Source organism: Bos indicus, chromosome 5 (assembly GCF_029378745.1).
Source record: "Bos indicus isolate NIAB-ARS_2022 breed Sahiwal x Tharparkar chromosome 5, NIAB-ARS_B.indTharparkar_mat_pri_1.0, whole genome shotgun sequence".
NCBI lineage: Eukaryota > Metazoa > Chordata > Mammalia > Artiodactyla > Bovidae > Bos > Bos indicus.
The window spans coordinates 78,107,250-78,124,312 of NC_091764.1; positions in this window are offsets into that span (position 1 = coordinate 78,107,250).

Genomic DNA, 17,063 nt, shown 5'->3' on the forward strand with positions numbered 1-17,063 from the left:
GTTACCCCACAATCTATAAGGGAGACTCCCCTTATTCCTAAGAGATGGTTGCTTGAGATATTTAGAGGTGATGTATCCTGGTATGTCCAACTTAGTTTCAAATGGTTAGATAAAAAAGCATAAATACATGCAAAGACAATAGAAACATATAAAGTAAAAAGAACCATTTCCTTTTAAGAAATCATTTTCTTAAAAAAACAAACAAACAAAAAAAAACCAACAGCTGATTCCACGTCTGGAGCAGGGAAATGCCAAATAAAAACAAATCTGGACTTAAGAACAGACTTCAATTATAAAGAAAACCTAGTGCAATGGGGAAAACGCTCTGATCTCAGGAATCTGTAAATATTTAAAAATGAAACAGAGAGACTTCCCTGGTGGTCTAGTGGTTAAGAATCTGACTTGTAATACAGGGGATGCAGATTTGATTCCTGGTCAGGGAACTAAGATCCCACATGTCATGGAGCAACTAAGCCCAAGCAGTGAAATTACTGAAGCTCACAAGCTCTGGAGCCTGGGCCACAACTAGAGAGAGCACGCATGCCACAACTCTTGAAGCCGCATGCAACAGCTAGAGAGTCCATGCACCACAACGAATGATCCCTCATGACACATGAAGATCCTGCATGTTGCAGCTAAGACCCAATGCAGCCTAAGAAATAATAAATAAATATTTTAAAACCAAACATAGAAAAGGTTATTCTTTTGTAGGGTAAAGGAAGGGAAGCAGAGATAAGCTGAATTTTTAAGGGAAAGCTGGATAAGCAAGAGGAAAGACCAGTAACACATGACAGGAAAAGGATCTAGCTGTGGTCAGCTGATTGCCATTAGAAGCTGATAAGAGGGCCACATTCTGCTTCTCTTGTACATGCTTGCTCAAGCTTGGGGCAAGGATTCAGGATCCTATAGAAAAAAAAAAAAAAAATGAAGTCTCACTAAAGTTTGGTCAAGACAAAAGTAAAGGGTAAGAAATGGACAATTGTCAAATATTTGATTGGAAAATACTTTCTAAGGTCATTTTTAAATGTCCTAGTTTAAAATGAAGAGTCTACCACTTGAAAAGTTTGTGAAAATGGCACAACAAAAAAATTATACACAGAGGGCTTCCCTGCTGGCTCAGTGGTAGCAAGTCCACTTGCCAAAGTAAGAGATATGTGTTCAATGCCATGGAGCAACTAAGCCCTTGTATTACAACTATTGAGCCTGTGCCCTAAAGCCTAGGAACCACAACTACTGAAGCCTGTGCACCCTAGAGCCCATGCTCTGCAATAACAGAGTAGCCTCTGTTCGCCACAGCTAGAGAAAAACCCATGCAGCAACAAAGACCATGCACAGCCAAAAATAAACAAACAAATAAAATGACAAAATAAATAAATATTTTTAAAAATTACAGGTACAGAGACATTAAAACCAATATGGATAAAATTAATAGTGAATGAATCTATATGAATAGTTATTTATTGTATTATTTGAATTTTCCTCTGTATTTGATTTTTTTTTTTTTTTTTTTGCTAATGAAAAGTTGGGAGGAATACATCCATAGAGACATTTTACAAAAAATTTCAAGGGCTTAGGAATAAATCTAACAAAAGTTATACAACCTTTTTTTCTTGGGAAAAAAAATATAAGCTCATATTGAAATACATTTAAAAAAATCTAAATAGAGATGTACCATGATTTTGAATAAGAAGGACTAATCAGTTATCTCTAAAATCTTCTAAGGTTAACTTATAACTTGACAAACTGGTTCTAAAATTATTATTGAAGAACAAAAAGGGCCAACCCAAGTAAAATACTCTGCTTTTTAAAAAAATGCAGTATTAGAAACAAAATACCTATATATAGAAAACTATAAAACACTGATGAAAGAAATCAAAGAGGACATAAACAGATGGAGAAATATACCATGCTCATGGATCAGAAGAATCAATACAGTGAAAATGTGTATACTACCCAAAGCAATCTATTAATTCAATGTAATCTCCATCAGGCTACCAACGGTGTTTTTCAGAACAAATAATTTCACAATTTGTATGGAAATACAAAAAACCTCAAATAGCCAAAGCAATCTTGAGAAAGAAGGATGGAACTGGAGGAATCAACCTGCCTGACTTCAGACTATATTACAAAGCTATAGTTATGAAGACAGTATGGTACTGGCACAAAGACAGAAATATAGATCAATGGAACAAAATAGAAAGCCCAGAGATAAATCCACACACCTATGGGCACCTTATCTTTGACAAAGGAGGCAAGAATATACAATGGAGAAAAGACAATCTCTTTAACAAGTGGTGCTGGGAAAACTGGTCAACCACTTTCAAAGAATGAAACTAGAACACTTTCTAACACTGTACACAAAAATAAACTCAAAATGGATTAAAGATCTAAATGTAAGACCAGAAACTATAAAACTCCTAGAGGAGAACATAAGCAAACACTCTCTGACATAAACCACAGCGAGATCCTCTATGACCCACCTCCCAGAGTAATGCAAATAAAAGCAAAAATAAACAAACAGGACCTAATTAAACATAAAAGCTTTTGCACAACAAAGGAAACTATAAGCAAGGTGAAAAGACAGCCTTCAGAATGGGAGAAAATAATAGCAAATGAAGCACCTGACAAAGAATTAATCTCAAAAATATACAAGCAGCTCCTGCAGGTTAATTCCAGAAAAATAGATGACCCAATCAAAAAATGGACCAAAGAACTAAACAGACATTTCTCCAAAGAAGACATATAGATGGCTAACAAACACATGAAAAGATGCTCAACATCACTCATTATCAGAGAAATGCAAATCAAAACCACAATGAGGTACCATCTCATGCCAATCACAATGGCTGCTATCAAAAAGTCTACAAATAATAAATGCTGGAGAGGTGTGGAGAAAAGGGAACCCTCTTACACTATTGGTGGGAATGCAAACTAGTACAGCCACTATGGAGAACAGTGTGGAGAGTCCTTAAAAAACTGGAAATAGAACTGCCTTATGACCCAGCAATCCCACTGCTGGGCATATACACTGAAGGAACCAGAATTGAAAGAGACACATGTACCCCAGTGTTCATCACAGCACTGTTTAAAATAGCCAGGACATGGAAGCAACCTAGATGTCCATTGGCAGACGAATGGATGAGAAAGCTGTGGTACATATACACAATGGAATATTGCTGCTGCTAAGTCACTTCAGTTGTGTCCAACTCTGTGTGACCCCATAGACAGCAGCGCACCAGGCTCCCCCGTCCCTGGGATTCTCCAGGCAAGAACACCAGAGTGGGTTGCCATTTCCTTCTCCAATGCATGAAAGTGAAAAGTGAATGGGAAGTCGCTCAGTCGTGTCTGACTCTTCGCAACCCCATGGACTGCAGCCCACCTTTGGCTGAGTAATGGAATATTACTCAGCCATTAAAAAGAATTTGAATCAGTTCTAATGAGGTGGGAGAAACTGGAGCCTATTATACAGAGTAAAGTAAGTCAGAAAGTAAAACACCAATACAGTATACTATCGCATATATTTGGAATTTAGAAAGATGGTAACAATGACCCTATATGCAAGACAGCAAAAGAGACACAGATGTAAAGAACAGTCAGTCCTTTGGACTCTGTGGAAGAAGGTGAGGGTGCGATGATTTGAGAGAATAACATTGAAACATGTATATTATCATATGTGAAACAGATCGTCAGCCCAGGTTCAATGCATGAGACAGGGTGCTTAGGGCTGGTGCACTGGGATGACCCTGCGGGATGGGATGGGGAGGGAGGTGGGAGGGGGCTTCAGGATGGGGAACACATGTACACCCATGGCTGACTCATGTTAATGTATGGCAAAAACCACTACAATATTATAAAGTAATTAGCCTCCAATTAAAATAAATAATTTAAAATAAAAAAAATTTTAAATGCAGTATTAGCTATAAGACTGGAAAAAAGAAAATCAATGGAAAAGAAATGAGAGCTCAGAAAAATGGCAACCCACTCTAGTATTTTTGCCTGGAAAGTCCCATGGTCAGAGAAGCCTGATAAGTTACAGTCCATGGGGTCGCAAAGAGTCCGACAAAAAGTGACTTCACTTTTGTATGTTGTACATATTTGTAATGATGAGTGTAATTGCATATGATGGTAAGTGCCAGAAAGAAAATATGTATCTTCTTCTGTGATATAAAGCATACATTAGGGCTTCCCTAGTGGCTCAGACAGTAAAGTGTATTTTATTTTTAAAATAAAAAAAATGTATTGGAGTATGGTTGATTTACAATGTTGTGTTAGTTTCAGGTGTACAGCAAAATGAATCAGTTACACATACACATGTGTGTATGCTCAGTCGTGTTGGACTCTGAGACCTCATGGACTATAGCCCCCCAGGCTCCTCTGTCCATGGAATTCTCCAGGCAAGAATACTGAAACATGATGCTATTTCCTACTCCAGGGGCTCTTCCCAACCCAGGGATTGAATCTGCATCTCTTGCATCTCCTGCATTGGTAGGTGGATTCTTTACCACTATACTACCTGGGAAGCCCTATACATATACATATATTCATTTTTTCAAAGATTCTATATTCCCCATATGGGCCATTACAGAGTACTGAGTAGAGTTCCCTGTGCTATACAGGAGGCTTAGTAGTGTGTGTATACCAATCCCAATCTTCCCAATGTGTACCTTCCGCTTCCTTGCCTTCTAGTAACCATGTTTATTTTCTATAAGCATGAGAGCACTTTAGATGGCATGGTTGGAGAAAGCTTTTTGAGGAAGTGACATTTCATCTGAGACTTGAACACTGAGAAAAGATCAAACACATGAAAGCAGAAAGAAAACTTAAAAACTGTCAAACAACCAAAGTAGATGCTCTTAGACAATAAAGACCTAGCACTGAGGAAGGAACCCAGATGGAGTCAGAGGGATAATGTTTTGAAACAAGATGGGAGAGGTAGGCAAAGTCCAGGTCATGTGGCCTTGGAGTTCTGGATGAGAAATTTGAATTTTATTTGAAATTCATTGAAAGTCCACTGCAAATTTTTATTGATAGAAATGACATTACATTTACATGTTGAAAAGATTATTCTGGTGTAGTGTGATAAATGCAATAGAGGAAATAGGGATTGAAAGCAGAAAGGCAATTTAAAAGACTGTTGCACTAATCCAAGTGGGAGACTTCGGTGTAGCTAAAGGAGGGTGGTAGCAACACAGATGAAAGGAAACTAACAGATTAGAGAGATATTTAGAAGTTAAAATTGATTGGATTTGGTGTTTGATTAGATATGGAAAAGGAAAGGAAAAAGCAGATCTTCAGTTTCCTAAAAAGAGGAAATTGGGTGAATGGTAATGCTGTTCACTGGGATTTCCAAGTGGATGTGTTAAATATCCACACAGATACTCAGATATGCAGATGACACCATCCTTATGGCATAAAGCGAAGAAAAACTAAAAGCCTCTTGATGAAAGTTAAAGAGGAGAGTGAAAAATGGGGTCACAAAGAGTCGGACACAACTGAGCGACTGAACTGAACTGAATTTCCCTACATGTGTACTTACCTGGTGGCTCAGTGGTAAAGAATCCACCTGCAATGCAGGACATAAGTTTGATCCCTGGGTCGGGAAGATCCCCTGGAAAAGGGCAGGGCAACTCAGTCCAATATTATTGCCTAAAGAATCTCATGGACAGTAGTCTGGCAGACTATGGTCAATGGGGTTGCAAAGGGTTGAACACGACTAAAGTGACTGAGCATGGCATAGCACTTGTGTATACCTCAAAAGAGGAGAAAGCTCCGGTTATAATCTCAGAGAGGCTGGTTTTATCTTCTCCATAGGGATCATTTAGATAATTTAGCTTCCCAAGGATATAAATCCAAGACTCCTCCCCTTCTATTCCTAAGGAAAATCAGTTTACATCAAGGACAAAAATGATTGTGTCTTCCCATGTGAACTCCCAGATCCCTATTTGTGTCCCTCAACTACAATTTGATCCCTCTGTGCATGTAGGCTTGGCTGCCTGGCTGCAGTATTATTCTGGCACTATGGGTAAATCATGTTTTGATTTCTGACCCAGAGACCTCATGTTTCTACTAGTTTCTCTTTCCCTCCCTCACTTTCCTCCCCGTCTCCTTCCCTCTCTCTCCCTCCCAATGTAAGTAGGGGGCTATCTCAGACCCCTCACAGTTTCTGACTTGACATCTTCCTTTAAGAGATTAGTGAATTACTCTCTTTAATAGTGATTCAACCAACATTGAGTTTCTAATTTGTATACAACACCACTTATGTATTTTCCTGCCTAAAATGGAGGAAATCTGAGGAAACACTGAGAAAATCTACTTCTACCCTAAAAATCTATTGGTTTGTGTGCTTCAGAAACATCAGTGCTATATAAGATGAAGTCTGAGGAATTGTTCCAGATGAAGGGAGACAGAAGAGACACAGGGACAGGAACTAAATGAATTGTGTGAAGGGGAAAGGATTGTTATAGAGGTTATCGGAACAATTGTGAAGATTTGCATATGGACTGTGTATTAATAATAACAGGATGTTGATGTTAAATTTACTGCATTTAGCAATTACACTGTGATTTTGTAAGATAGTATCTTTTTCCCTGGTGGCTAAGACAATAAAGAATCTGCCTGCAGTATAGGAGACCCAGATTCAATCACTGGGTCAGGAATATCCCCTGGAGAAGGAAATGACTACCCTCCAGTATTCTTACTTGGAGAATTCCATGGATAGAAGAGACCCGTGGGCTAGAGTCCATGTGGTTGCCAAGATTCAAACATGACTGAGTGACTAACACTTTTCTTAAATAATATATGTTAATTTAATTAGATGTGAGAGGTAATGATTTTTGTGCTGTCCTGTGCTTAGTCACTCAGTCGTGTCTGATTCTTTGGGACCCCATCATGGACTGTAGCCTGCCAGGCTCCTCTGTCTGTGCGGATTCTCCAGGCAAAAGTAATGGAGTGGGTTGCCATGCCCTCCTTCAGGGGATCTTCCCAAACCAGGGATTGAACCCAGATCTCCTGCATTGCAGACAGTTTCTTTACCAACTGAGCCACTAGGGAAGCCCAAGAACATTGGAGTGAGTAGCCTTTCCCTTCTCCAGGGATCGATCCTCAACACCAGAATAACCTAGGAATCAAACCGGTATCTCCTGCATTGCAGACAGATTCGTTATCAGCTGATGACATAATGTCTGTAACTCAGTTTGAAATGGAGAGATAAAAGCAAATGGCATAATATTTACTGATAATTGGTGATATAGGTGAAGGGGTTTCAAGAGTTCATGATACTATTCTTGCAACTTCTCTCTGATGCAATTTTTTTCCAAAATAAAAAGCTTTATAGAACAAAAAGTATTCCCATCAGCAAAAAGTATGAGGCATGGCAGGCACTGAACTAACTATAGCCCTAGAGATAGAGTATAAGACCCTCTAGTACTAACACCAAAAAATAATGTCATTTTCATCATAGGGGATTGAAATGCAAGTGTAGGAAGTCAAGAGAGAGAGAGTAATGGATGCAATATGTTCCTGATACTCTAGTGAAGGAGATAAACAAGTAAATTTATACCATGCGATGAAACAAAAAATATATATTATTTTAGAGCATGGGGTCCCTGAATTGGCTTCAGTCCATGGCCTTTTAGGAACCAGGCTGCACAGCAGGAGGTGAGCAGTGGGCAAAACCAAATCCACCTTCTCCACCCTGGCCCGTGGAAAAATTGTCTTCCATGAAACTGGTCCCTGGTGCCAAAAAGGTTGGAGACTGCTCTTTTAGAGGATGATTTTGACTGTTTTCTTCACTTAGCTTGTGTGACATCACTCTCCTATCTTGTGTGACATTCCTCTCCTTTCTCAGTGACTGCTTCTTCTCAGTATCCTTTGCTAATTTCTCTATATCTCAAACTTCTAAATTCTTGTGTGCCACAAAATCCATGCTTTGAAACTCTTCCTGTCTCTACCTTCTCTTGCCCCTTAGAGGGAATTTAGTTGTGCAGCTTTCAGTTCAGTTTAGTTCAGTCGCTCAGTCGTGTCTAACTCTTTAAACCCCATGGACTGCAGCACATCAGGCTTCCATGTCCACCACCAATTCCCAGAGTTTACTCAAACTCATGTCCGTTGAATCAGTGATACCATACGACCATCTCATTTTCTGTCGTCCCCTTCTCCTCCCACCTTCAATCTCTCCCAGCATCAGGGGCTTTTCAAATGAGTCAGTTCTTCGCATCAGATGGCCAAAGTATTGGAGTTTCAGCTTCAATATCAGTCCTTCCAATGAACACCCAGGAATGATCTCCTTTAGGATGGACTGGTTGGATCTCCTTCCAGTCCAAGGGACTCTCAAGTGTCTTTTCTAACACCACAGTCCAAAAGCATCAATTCTTTGGCACTCAGCTTTCTTTATAGTCCAGCCTTACATTCATACATGACTACTGGAAAAACCATAGCCTTGACTAGACGGAACTTTGTTGGCAAAGTGATGTCTCTGCTTTTTAATATGCTGTCATAACTTTAGAGGTCAACTAAGGAAGCTAATTCCCCAGTTTATATCTCCATGCCTGGGCCTCTCCTCTGAACTCCTGCTGATTCAACATATCTACTTGGATGTCAGACACCCATCAAAAACTCAACTTATCTAAACACAACTCCTGATTACTTCCCAAACCTACTCCTTCTATAGCAATACCCACCTCAGTGAAGAAATTTTCTCTTACATGTTTAGAGCAGAAATCTTGGAGTCATCTTTGATGTTTTTCTTTCTCTCAAACTGTACATGAATCCTTTAATGAACTTTATTCACTCTAAATTAAAAATGCAATATATCCATAATCTGACCATTTGGTACCACTTCACTGTTGCCGTTTTGCTCCCAATCATCATTTCTTGCCCAGATTTTTGTAATACCTCCCATTTCATCTCAATACTTCTCTGCATCTATCCTTCCTACTATTATAATGAAAGTCTGATCATCTTATACTGATTCAAAACCTCCAGTAGCATCCTATTTCACTCATAATTTTAAAAACAAAACCCAGGCCTAATCTCCCTGACCTCATTTCTTTATATTCTTCTCCTTAGACCCTCAGCTCCAGCCATACTGGCTTCATTTCTATTCCTTGAATGCTTCCACCTCAGTACCTTTGCACTTAACCATCTTGCTGTTTGGAACACTTCGATCACCTCTCCATATGGCTTCCTTCCTGACTCCCTTGAGGTCTTTATTCAGATGGCACTTTCCTTGTGAAGACTTCCCTGAGCACCCTGTATACTATTTTGTATTACTGCCCCCAGCTCTGTACTACCTATTCCCCTGGCTCTATCTTTTCTCCACAGCACCTATTACCACTCAATATATTATCTATTAATTTTTAGGTTCTTTGTCTTCCCCAGTTGAATATAAATTCCTTGAGAGCAAAAACTTTGTTTCTCATTCACTATCTCTAGACCTGGACATATAGTCTGTCATATATGAGGTGCTCAGTGAACATTTGTTGAATATATGAATGAATGAATCATAATTTTATGCAAGAAACACATAAAATTGAAAATAATAATTGTGTTTAGTTAAAAGCCTTGAAAAAATAAAGAACAAGGTCATGTAGATGTGGGTATTTGAAGGATTTTCAGTTCTATGGGAAAATTGCCCTGGTCAGCAACACAGAAAGAGGAAGTTGAAGAGCTGGCTCTGGTACATGAGATAAGAGAATGAAAACCAAATTAAGAGCTTGAGACTTGAGTCTACCAGAGCACCAGTAAGTCGAAGACACATTGGAAGCTGACCAAAGAGGTGTATGAAGTCCACAAAACAGAATTCTCAGGCATGTACTGGTTCCTGTAGAAATGGGCTTCCTCCTGAAGATAATATCATGAGAAATAGTGAACAGTCAACAAAGGCTGAAAAGCACATTGGTCTAATTAGTGCCACCATGGACAACGATCCAGGGGAGATGTTTGAGCAGTAGTCAAAAAATAAGATAAGTAAAGGATAAGATAGGCCAACTTGGCTCACTGGAGACTTGGGCTCAAGGACTTCATGGGGACTGAATATCTGTAAACCTTTATCTGACTGATGTGGTGATTGGGGTTTATGTTTATAAATTTGATGTTTCATTCACCAACATTGATTCATTTTGTACTTCGATAAAAGCAAAGTGTCACCAAACCAGGTTCATTTGACTGGCTTGCAGCAAACTGAATACTGAGATGCTGAGGTCTGTAGCAGAGAAAAGGTTTATTTATAAGGCAGCAAGCAATAACACAGCAGAACAAGTCTCGGATCCACCTCCATCGAAAGAGGGGTTTAAGGTGGTGAGGCTTGGGGGAAGATAGTTGGAGGAAATAAAAGTGAGGTGATTGGTGGTCTGCACTAATGAAGTTGAGTTCATGGCTCATCTTAGGATGTATATTCAGAAAATGTTGGCATTAGCATGTTCTCAGGGTGGAATTTCTGACCTTCTGACATCAAATGTCACCCATTAGACACTCATGCAGGCCCAGTTGAATGATCATGGTCTCAATCAGCTCGAATTAGCAAGAATTAGCTCCAAGTTCCTGAAAAACAACTAGTCAATTGTTACCTAAGTTGACATCGTGACCCATAAGTCGAGGTGGTATCTATAGGGGGTGGTTAAAGGAGTCTTATGATAATATTGTCTAAGGTAAGTGAAGCTTGAGGGAAATGCAGTTTGCAAGAACAATGAAAGCAACCTTGATCAGTGAAGGCAGGTTACTACTTACTATTTATTAGACAACTAAGTTATAGTTTAATGAATCTACTATTCAGTTTCAAAAGTAGTTTTTTGTTTTGTTTTGGTTTGGTTTCTGAAAGGAAATAGAATTTATTCTTTGGATTGTTGATGTGCCTTGCTGAGGGGATGGAGTGCCTATGGTCTCTTACTGCTTGGTTTGCTTTCTCTGACCACAGTTGAAAATACAGTATCAAAGAGGAGAGCAATGTGAAACCACAATTAATATACTGTGTGATAGCTTCAGCAATATGTGAACCGTGAACTTCCTGATGTTCAAGCTGGTTTTAGAAAAGGTAGAGGAACCAGAGATCAAATTGCCAACATCCGCTGGGTCATGGAAAAAGCAAGAGAGGTCCAGAAAAACATCTATTTCTGCTTTATTGACTATGCCAAAGCCTTTGACTGTGTGGATCACTATAAACTGTGGAAAATTCTTCAAGAGATGGGAATACCAGACCACCTGACCTGCCTCTTGAGAAATCTGTATGCAGGTCAGGAAGCAACAGTTAGAACTGGACATGGAACAACACACTGGTTCCAAATAGGAAAAGGAGTACGTCAAGGCTGTATGTTGTCACCCTGTTTATTTAACTTATACGCAGAGTACATCATGAGAAACGCTGGACTGGAAGAAATACAAGTTGGAATCAAGATTGCCAGGGGAAATATCAATAACCTCAGATATGCAGATGACACCACCCTTATGGCAGAAAGTGAAGAGGAACTCAAAAGCCTTTTGATGAAGGTGAAAGTGGAGAGTGAAAAAGTTGGCGTAAAGCTCAACATTCAGAAAATGAAGATCATGGCATCCGGTCCCATCACTTCATGGGAAACAGATGGGGAAACAGTGGAAACAGTGTCAGACTTTATTTTTCTGGGCTCCAAAATCACTGCAGATGGTGACTGCAGCCATGAAATTAAAAGACGCTTACTCCTTGGAAGGAAAGTTATGACCAGCCTAGACAGCATATTCAAAAGCAGAGACATTACTTTGCCAACAAAGGTTCGTCTAGTCAAGGCTATGGTTTTTCCTGTGGTCATGTATGGATGTGAGAGTTGGACTGTGAAGAAGGCTGAGCGCCGAAGAATTGATGCTTTTGAACTGTGGTGTTGGAGAAGACTCTTGAGAGTCCCTTGGACTGCAAGGAGATCCAACCAATCCATTCTAACGGAGATCAGCCCTGGGATTTCTTTGGAAGGAATGATGCTAAAGCTGAAACTCCAGTACTTTGGCCACCTCATGTGAAGAGTTGACTCATTGGAAAAGACTCTGATGCTGGGAGGGATTAGGGGCAAGAGGAGAAGGGGACGACAGAGGATGAGATGGCTGGATGGCATCACTGACTCGATGGACGTGAGTCTGAGTGAACTCCGGGAGTTGGTGATGGACAGGGAGGCCTGGTGTGCTGTGATTCATGGGGTCGCAAAGAGTCGGACACGACTGAGCGACTGATCTGATCTGATCTGATCTGATAGTGCTTCAACATGCCAAAGACCTCAGGTCAGCATATTAGCAATAATTATTATGAAATAGTTGTATTTCCATAATATTTTTAAATTCAAGTGTGCACTATACACTCTAATTCTCACAACCACTCCATGAACTAGTGTCAACTCTACCGTTTTACAATGAAGAAACAGGCTTAAGCAGGTTACTATGACTTACTGAAAGTCATTCTAGACGTTACTGAAAGTAAGTCTAGAGAAAATATATGTCCTGGTGTGTCCAAGAGAGTCTCAGTTTATTTCTGTAGTTCCAGTATAATTATTAGTAACATCTCTTTCACTCTCCAAAATCTCCTCATTTGACAATAAATTATATAGTCATCGTAATAAAGCTGACTGCTTTCATTCACACATTTCCAGTCTTTCATTATTGCTTTGTCTCCTCCACTTGTAGTAGATTGGGGCGGTTATAGCAGCCTAAAGAGCTGGCTTTGGACCATGAAATCACTTCTTTGAGAAAGAGCATTTCAAACTGCAAACAAATAAGTCAACAAGTAACTTTTAAAACTGAAAATTATCAGTAGAGTATAGCAAATAAAAATAATCAGGGTTTGAATCACAGTTCTATTACTTTACAGGCATGTGGTTTTGAGGAAATTAATGTGGAAAAAAATCAGCTAGAGCACCATAAGCTTTGCATTTAGTTTTATCAAGAAAATGTTAGGCTTGAGAAGACTCCTGAAGGAGCTAAGGAATGGTTTATCTTGGGGAAAGAAGGAGCAAAAATTTTAAAGAAGTTTAGCTAGTGTGAGGGAGGGGATTGTCAATGAAAATTCAGCTAGTCTGGGGAATAGTTGGTCAGAAAAACTTCTTGGAAGGGAAAGGAATTGTTGCAGATTAGCAGCCAATATTTGGATAACTTAGATCCGTCAAAATGACTGGGAGGAACAGTTAGAGGCTAAGCTTCTATGCAAAACAAAAATGGGAGGAGCAACTTCAGGCAGAGACAACACAGCAGCCACGAGGAAAATACTCAGGACTTCAGGGTCTCTTACATTAGTTAACCTCTCCAAGGCCTATTTTACAGATTCATAGGGTGGTTCTGAGGACAGTTCAGTAAATGGCAGTTGTCATTTCTTTGAACCTCCTCCTCCACCCCACCACCAATCCCCCCCACCCCTTGTTCCTGGTGTAGCAGGTAAGGGTATGGATTCTGAAGCCACACTGCCTGGGTTAGAACCCTGGCTCTACCAGTACTTAGCTTGGTGACTATTAGCAGAAGGAACCCCAAGCTATAAAGAGGGCAAATAGGCAGCTTATTTGGGGTCTTAGAATAGCAGTTTGAAGATCTCAGATTCCAGAGGAACCCAGAATAGTTTCTTCCATTTGAAGAAAGTTGGTGAGCATTTTGTGCTAAAAAAGGGGGAAGTTCATGCAGGCCTACATTTGTTTACCTAGAGTTTGGATTGGAGAGTAAAATTGTTTTACATATACAATTGGGTTATGGAACACATCTCATCCTTAGTCCAGACAAAGTACAGTTCTCAGCATTATTCTTTCCTTTTGGCAACTCAGCAACTATTCAGTAGTTTAATTGAGTGTTAGCAAAAGTCCAGCCCATGTGTAAACATGGAAGAAGTCCTCATGAAACAGGAATCCAAGTTCTTGTTCGCAGAACCAAAGAATGAACTTCACAAACACGCAAACACTCACAGTTCATTCTGAAGAGAAGAAAAATACAATGCTCTCAGCATAGACACTGAGAGAGGATGAAGTGCCCAAAAAAGTGGGAATTACAGCAGTTTATATGCTTTCTAGTATTGAGCTGTACATTTTGCTGGCCCCTTTTCTTAATATATATCATTTTTTAACCAATCAGTTTAAAGTTACAATGTTTAACTTGACATCTTTATGGCTTCTTTTGATCCTCAGTTTCTAAATCTCCTCAGACATTTAGTTGCTATCCTGTGACCCTTTCTCATGACCCCAGGCCATTGTTTAAGGACCAAATGTATGGGCTAAGAGTTAACGGTCCACCTGGCATTTTTCTTCTTGATAAGTTGGACAGCAGTTAATAGATGTCCTGTCTTGTGTCTGGATGTTTTATGACCTACCAGACCAGGGAGGCATTCTTCTGAAAGCCAGGAAACTGGAACAGAGTATAGCTTAGATTAATGGAGTGAGATGTTTATTGAAAAAAAAAGACGGAGGTCTCAGTGTCCTAGGCTGACTGCCATGTCAGTTATTCCTAACATAGCTTTTTAACAGTGACTTTAAGGAGGCTACTTAGCTTGTCTGCACCTCAGTTTCCTCATCTGCAAATAAAACCAATTATAGTTCATATCTCCCAAATTGTTGAGAAGAGTAAATATGTTGTTAAATAAAAAGCAGATATAATAGCATCTGACACATACTAAGTGCTTAATAAATGTTATTATTTTCTTTCTTCACTTACCTCTGCCTTCTGAAGGAGGATAGAATGGAAATGAGGGTAAAGATATATTTGCCAAAGAGGTTTACAGCAGTGCCATCCCCAGAATTTTTATGTAGTTGGGCTTGGGGCTGACAATTTGTTTGGAAGGGGGACAGTGACAAGAGGGGGATTCAACTGGCATTAGTGCCTCCATAAATTTAATGAACTATCCCACATACATCCTTTGATGTGGGCAAAAAAGTATTTTTTTTCTCAAAGTATTAGCCCAACACAAATTTCCATCATGCTGCACTGTTCACCATTCATCTCAAGCCAACCAAACTCCCATTTCTAAACATCAATGTTCTTGATCTGATAGGGAAGGCAACAGGACTTTCTCAACACTCTGTTGTATTTGCACAATAAATTCACCATTTTCTACTTGGATTACATATTATAAATCAATAAATATAACAGCATACTAAAGAAACTTTTGTTTACACTTTACATAAGTTTGAGGAAATTGTTTATGACAGAGGATGAAAACTCCAAGAGGCATCTGGGTGGGGGCTGGAGAGTATGCACAGAGATTACAGAGGCTAGGAACCTCCCAAGCTGGATTTGGACCTTACCCACCCAGCAGATTGGGGTGGTAATTCATGGTAGTTTGAAGGTGCTTTATTTGTTACAAATTATGCAGAGATTTTACTATGTTTTCCTTTTTTTGGAAATATCTTCCTTTTTTGGCTTTTGGAAAACAAGATAGATTTCTTCAGATGTCTAAAGTATTAATGACTATTCCAACAGCTTTTCTTTAGCCCTAAGACTAAACGAATAGTGATTAACCACATGTACTGTTTAGTAGTTTCATTCCCTGCATTCACAAAATTTCCATTAGATTCTTCCTGAAACTGTTCAGATTCTGTCTAAATCCAAAGGCTATAGTAATGCTGACAGTTTCTATCATAAGTATCAAGGTTCTACACATTTTTCTCTCTCTTTACAATAGTAATTTCCCAGATAGCTCAGTTGGTAAAGCATCTGCCTGCAATGCAGGAGACCCAGGTTCGATTTCTGGGGCGGGAAAATCCCCTGGAGAAGTGATAGGTTACCCACTCCAATATTCTTGGGCTTCCTTTGTGGTTCAGCTAGTAAAGAATCTGCCTGTAATGTGGAAGACCTGGGTTCAATCCAAGAATCCACCTGCAATGTGGGAGACCTGGGTTTGATCAATGGTTTGGAAAGATCCCCTGGAGATCCCTGGAGAAGGGAAAAGCTACCCACTCCAGTATTCTGGCCTAGAGAATTCCATGGACTCTTCCCATGAGGTCGCAAAGAGTTGGACACGACTGAGTGACTTTCACTTTCACAACAGTAACAGTGCTTTGTAGAGATAAGTGTTGCTATTAATCAATGCCCAGAGAAGCTGGCCATTTTTTTCCATGTTATCAACAAGGAAATCAGCCCCTTCTGAAATCAACAGAAGCAGCACAGGCACATTTCTAAAAGTTGAAAAGTAACCTAACAAGAAAGATACCTCATGTTTTATTCCATAGAACAAATATTTATATAAATGCAACACTTCTACGAAGTCAAATTTTACCTAAATTTAAAATCTATACATTTTGGCATCAGTCTAGAGGCCTCTTATCTATCTCAAGATAATACAAATATTCAACTAGCTTTCTTTGGTATTTATTGTTTTACTACAAGTATTTCAATATTTCATTTTGTTTCTTTCTACTTTTGTATTTTAAATGGAAAATTTTACTTTTATAAGAAAAAAATAATTAAAAAAGAATAAGAAAAATACAAATACACATAGGATGTACACAGTGTCGAATAAATAATAAAGTGGACTATAAAGGCAGAAAGAATTAGGGGGAAAAGGATGAAAACTACAAGGGCTAAGAAGACTTGATGAAGAAGGAGGGACTAAAATGGGCCTTAAAGAATGGAAATGATGTAGGTTAAGAGGAGAGCAGAAGGATCAGGGGAAGAGGAAATACAACAAAGAATTGAGAAGATTATCTTAAGAGGGAAATAAGTCATTTTGTCTCAAGTATAATGTTTAGGCAAAGGAGAAAACTTTAGGGTCCACATTACAAGAACTTGGAATTAGGATTTAAGGGTTTTTACACTTTATTCTGCAAAACTCAGAGACAAATTGAAGAACTGACTAGAGTTTTAACTTACATTTGCAAAGGAGACGTAATCAAGAACATAAGAAGCATTTGTGTAAAAAAAATCACAAGGTCAGGTGATAACTCAGATTGTTATATGGTAGTGAGCAGTTCTGATTGGGTAAATTTTGGTTCCATTTTGATAAAAAGAGAAAAAAAGATGTTTCTGTCTTTTGAAGAAAAAACAACTTTATGGCTTATCTTGGAATTCAAGGCTTTTAGAATATTCCTGTTTTTCATGACTTATCTTAGCATGCAAGGTTTTTAGGAATGTCAGCCTTTCCC